The 6000-nt window shown below is 31.5% G+C and overlaps 1 non-coding gene across 1 annotated transcript; it reads right to left on the bottom strand.

Annotated features, from left to right (window-relative positions):
- Positions 1–5393: 5393 nt before the first annotated feature.
- On the bottom strand, positions 5394–5500 carry LOC136215997 (small nucleolar RNA R71). The gene has a single exon (XR_010682996.1). It is a non-coding gene; the product is annotated as a small nucleolar RNA R71 (small nucleolar RNA).
- Between the last annotated feature and the right edge of the window lie 500 nt (positions 5501–6000).

Here is a 6000-nt window from a genome sequence, read left to right on the forward strand (position 1 = left end):
TATTGGCTGGTTGGGAAGGCACTGCTCATGATGGACGACTATTTCAGTACGCTATCTACAAAAAAGACGTAAATTTTCCTAAGCCTCCTTCAGGTATAATCAAATATTTTTTTATCTATTAGTATTTTAACTATATAAAAATAATAAATAATACTTTTGTTTATTAATAGATAAATTTTGTATGTACAATATACTAACCTGGATATCCACAAATTGAAGGATATCTTGCACCATATAAAGGAACAAGATACCATTTGCCTGATTTTCAACGTGGTGGTCAACCAAGAGGGTATAAAGAGACTTTCAACCGTTGGCACTCGTCTCTTAGAAGTTGCATTGAACGGACTTTTGGAGTTTAGAAAGCTAGATGGAAAATTTTACGACTGATGCCTTCGTATTCGTTTTATATACAAAGAGATATTGTGATTGCATCAATGGCACTACATAATTATATTCGAAGAACAACAGTAGTTGATCCGGTATTTATGCATTTTGGCCAAGATCCCGATTTTGTGCCATATGACTCGTTGAATAATTCAAATGATATCGATACAGATGAAAATCATGAGGATCCTATAGAAACTCAGATGAATGAATTGAGAGATCAAATTGCTTATAATTTGTTGATGAATAAATAATTTTTGAAATAAAACATGTGTTAAAATTCTATTTATATATCTATATTAGTATTGAAAAAATAATGATACCAACATTTATATAATTGTTAATTTGACTATCCATTGTTTAGATTATTTTTATCAATATTTATATTATTATTATTTTTTATAAATAATGGGCATATTCGTCTTTTTATATATTAACAGCAACAGCTTTTTATAAATTTACCAAACACTAATTACCAATTAGTTAACAGCAAACAGCTACTAGCTAACTGTAAACAGCTAACTGCAGCTGAACCAAACAGGCCCTAAATGTGCATCATATAAGATAATTGAACTTAGAAGTTCATTGTATTTATGTTAAAAATATTCAATGTATCAAAGTTAATGAAATACTATATAAATTTATATGGAAGTTCATTGAATTACTAATGTGTTAGATGCGATAAATCTTGCAGTCTCATTTTGGAAAATAGATATCAAACAAGAGACAATAGCAAATTGTTTCAAACATTGCAAAATTCGTACATGGGAATCTATCACAACGAATTTAGAGGAAGCAACTAAAAAGGACATCATGAGGGAATGATTGGTCAGCTTGGTTACCACAATCTAATGGATGCCAATCAAATATTGGATTATCCAGGTGAAAACAATGAATGCTTACAAGTCCAAAGTTTAAAAGAAAGTGTGTCGAGTGTTATGCAATATTCGATTGAGGATGAAGCTGAGGATTATTCGGTACTTTTGAAACCAGTCACAAAAAACAAAATACTATAAATTCATATTTTGCTAAATTATCCTGAGTATATATCTATATATATTTCGCATATATATTTGAGAAATTATTAATTTATAGAGGTAATAATACAAGGTATTTATAAAGGGTTGTTCCAAAAAATTATTATCTTATTAATTTATTAAAATTGATCATTTTTTGAACTGGCCCAAGTCGGGACCAGAAGAAATTATTATTTTAAAGAGTTTATTAATTTATCGAGTATTAATTTATAGAGGTTTTACTGTATATAGGGTTAGTTACATTTTAGTTAAGAAATTGAAAACTATTTACCATTTTCCACTATTTAAAAAGATATTTTTAAAATGTCAAATTAGGTGAAAAAAATTATTTTAATCATTCAAACCGTGCAACTGTTTTTTTTTTTATAAATAACTGGTGAATGACAAAAGTAGAAATAAAAGAGGAAGGTTTGATAAAAGTCCTAACAAAAACAGAAAATGATAAAAGTAAAAAAAAAAACTTATGAAATTGTAAATTAAAAATGAGAAGTGATTTAATATGTAATTTCCTCTTATATATATGATATTTCTTTTGCTTTGGGCTTTGGGCTTTACACCTCTTGGCCGAATTCACTACCTTAAAAAAAGGCCCAATTCTATTTCATGGATGATTAATTTGATCAACACTTTCTATTTTTTTCTTAAAAAAAAAGTAATGGTTACTTTATTTTTAACAAAGTACCATTACTTGGTGTGTTTTCACTATTGGATGATGGAGTAGAAAATTAATCCAATGATGAAAACACACAAAGTAAAGCTTACTTTGTAAAAAACAAAGTAAGCATAGCCTTTACCTACTATAGTTTAGCTATTATTCTCATTTTCATGTATATTATTAACACCCTTTATTAGTGAATTAGATTTAGCTAATCAATTTATTAGTTCTAAAGTCAGATTCAACTTAATTAGGTTCTACTTTAATTGATTTCTATTATGTCGTTGCAAATTAAATTTGTAGATTACTTCATTTTCATTAATCTAAACTAATTTTTATCACATTTTATTTTTATTTTTAATCGCTAATCTAGATTTGTCTATTGAATATATTATTTCGTTAATCGATTACGTTATATGAACGCTCCATTAATTATTTTAATATTTCAATTTCAATCATCTATACTTAAGCGCTAATGATCCTTCCTTGTTTAATTATCACTATTAATTTAAATATTACATTTATCAATAAATTGAGAAATACTTATTCGATTATCAAATTACACATACAGTAAAACCTCTATAAATGAATATCCTTGAGACTCAAAGATTATTATCTTATACGGAGTTATTAAATTATCGATAAATGAATATTTTATTAATTTATAGAATAATTAAGGTAAAACCCCTGGGTGGTCGCAAACCCCTTTGTGATGACCGGTCAGTCATTGGAAAGTCGAAATTCGCCCATTAAAACTAGAGGAGAAATCTGATCGGAGTAAAAGAACTCTAGAAGATTCCCTACTTGTTTTGAGGTTAAAAAGATTATAGGAAGTTAAATAAAATGAGGTTATTTAGCGAATCTTGTTTGAAAATAAGTTTAATAGGAAGTTAGTTTTTCTAAGGTTAAATGAAAGTTAAAATCCATGAAAATAATCCCAATTTCAGTTCCACCAGATTGGTGAAATTTGAAGATTAACTAAATAACCTTAATTTAAGGGGTAAATTACATACGTGGTGTACAACCTTTACCCATTTTCACACTTTGGTGTATGTTAAGCCCAAAATATACCTAAAATATCATTAACATTTACATCATTTTTATTACGAATTTGTGTTATTTATATCTGTTTAGATTACTTTTACTTTCGAATATCTTTCTTTCTTGCAAGGTACTTGAATATTTGGTAAAATCCAAATAGGAACGAAAAAGGATCTAAAACAGAAGAAAAACCCTTCAAAAGGAGTCAAAGACGACGTAAATCGAAAGCACCAAGTCGAAGACACGAACGAAAGCGAAGAACAAAGGAAACCTGCCGGGCCGCGACAGAGGATCCCAGACCCGCGGCCGCCACACGCGCGGTACAACCAATTCTCCCATTCGTCCGTCGCTCAGCTCAGTGCTACGTCATTCACGGCCGCGGATTACTATCCTCGGTAAGTGCAGAAATTCACCAAGAGCATTTAACACATGCTGAAAATCCAAGAAACGCGTTCGTTCAAGTGGATAAAGACGTCCTTTCACAACGGACACGACTCTTAACCAACGGATACATCACTTCAAACACAACCCTTCAACATCTATAAATAAAGAGTTGATGTTGAGAAAAAGTGTAATGAAATGCTATAATATAGATATAGAAATCAGAGCGTAGAACTTATGTCGAAGTTCTAAGTAAAAACATTTCGAGAGTTAGAAATTAGATTCTGTACAAAACAAGATGAGGTACACATATTGTTTATAGTTTAATTACAACTCAGTAGCGTTTAGACATTGTTCCAGTTTTAGTTTGCATCATGGTAGTGGCCGACCGAATCCCTATTACGAAGTTACAGCGAGAAGATTGAGTAAAGTGTTCGCCCCCGAGCCTGACAACCTCCTAGGAAACCCAAGGAAGCGGAACCGATCAAGCCCTTCACTTGCACGCCCTCGAAGAACTCGATGCTCCTTATTCTCTGTAAACTTGTATCAATTTACATTTCATCTAATAAAGTCTGTTCTATTCGACAAATCGTTATGCAGCACTTATGGTAACCAATCCAATATAAGTGAGGCTGGTGTTTTCATTAATATGCACTTGAATTCAAAATCATTACAAGGAAACTTTGTTGAACACTTAGGCAAATTATCATCTCGAAAGAGTGTTAATTTGAGTAAGGGCAACTATCCCGAAAGGGTTTTGTCGCGTTCAAAGCCAATTAATTAGAGGTTCCGTCATTTATTTCGTCATCATAATAATACAAAGTTTAAGTTGTTTTCTTTGCTTAATGCAAATGAACAAATTCATTCATTTTTCTAATAAGTTCTAAGTGTTCCTGTTTTGTAAAATTCATCCTTAAAATCAGAAGATCTTTCTAACAATCGATTTATTCTAAATATATAATCTTATTCCAACATTTTCAAATACTCAAAGTTTTCAAATTCAATCAAATAAATTTCCTAAATTCAATTAATCCAATTTTCACTTTTTATTTACATTTTTATAAATCTAACAAGTTCGAAATTAAAGATTCAAAAATAAGTTTTTCGTTAAAAAAACGTATCTCTGTGGGATCGATATTTTTATTACTACAAGCGAAACCGTGCACTTGCGGAAATCGCTCAACAAGTTTTTGGCGCCGTTGCCGGGGATACGCCAAAATTTTTGACAAAATTTTTATTTTTCGCATTTTATTTTCGAATCTAGGTTTATACATTATTTTTTATACAACTTTTATATTTTATTTATTTTCAGTTTCATAACATATTTGCTTTCAATTTTGTTTTGAAGGTAGTTTGGCTCGTGTTACAATTTCAAGTTGATGCGCAGTTCACGAAATTCGGGCACGCCACCAGATCCTTTTGATCCAGAAATTGAAAGAACACTTAAGAAAAATAAGAAAAATAACAAAAACAAAGACAAAACACCCTTAAAAACAAAAGTAGACCAGCCAGAAATTATGGCCGATCCATCGACACTTATGGATTACGCTAGGCCAGGAATGGCCGGTGTAACTAATAGTGTAGTTAGACCCCGTATAAACGCAAATCAATTTGAAATTAAGCCTGCTTTGCTTAATATGTTGCAAAACAACGTAACGTTTTACGGATTGCCTAACGAAAACCCTAATGCACATTTGACAAATTTCTTAGAAATTTGTGACACTTTTAAAATTACTGATGTAACAGCCGAAGCAATCAAACTTCGCCTCTTTCCTTTCACTTTGAAGGATAAGGCAAAAATTTGGTTAACTTCTATGCCTGCTGCAACATTTGAAACTTGGGACCAATTAGCCCAAGCATTTTTACAAAAATATTTTCCCTTAGCAAAAACCGCAAGAGTCATCAAAGAGTTGACATCTTTCACACAAAATGATAATGAAACTCTTTATGAAGCTTGGGAACGTTTTAAAGAACTTCAACGTTTATGCCCACACCACCAATTGCCAGATGCACTTTTAATGCAGACATTCTATAATGGATTAAATCCTACGACTAGAGGTTCATTAGATGCTATGTCTGGAGGGTTATTTATGAAAAAGACATCCGCCCAAGCAAGAGAACTTTTGGAGGAAATGGCAATCAACAGCAGTATGTGGCCCGCAGAGCGTGGACATATACCAACGGCGAAACCATCATCCTCATGTACATCATCGGTTAAAGGTATAATGAATCTTGATCCTGTAGCAATGTTACAAGCCCAATTTTCTGCCTTATCGCACAAAATTGATAAATTTATGGCACCATGTGATCCTAATGATCCGATCCAGAGAGACATTGACTACGAAGGTATGAATGAGATAGAACAGGTAAATTTTGTCCAAGGACAAAACCAAACTACTAATCCTTATTCTAATACTTATAATCCTGGATGGAGAAATCATCCTAACTTTAACTGGAAAGATGGTAATAATAATAATAATGCAAATGCTAATCAATATCGTA

Source organism: Euphorbia lathyris, chromosome 1 (genome assembly GCF_963576675.1).
Source record: "Euphorbia lathyris chromosome 1, ddEupLath1.1, whole genome shotgun sequence".
In the NCBI taxonomy this organism is placed as follows: domain Eukaryota; kingdom Viridiplantae; phylum Streptophyta; class Magnoliopsida; order Malpighiales; family Euphorbiaceae; genus Euphorbia; species Euphorbia lathyris.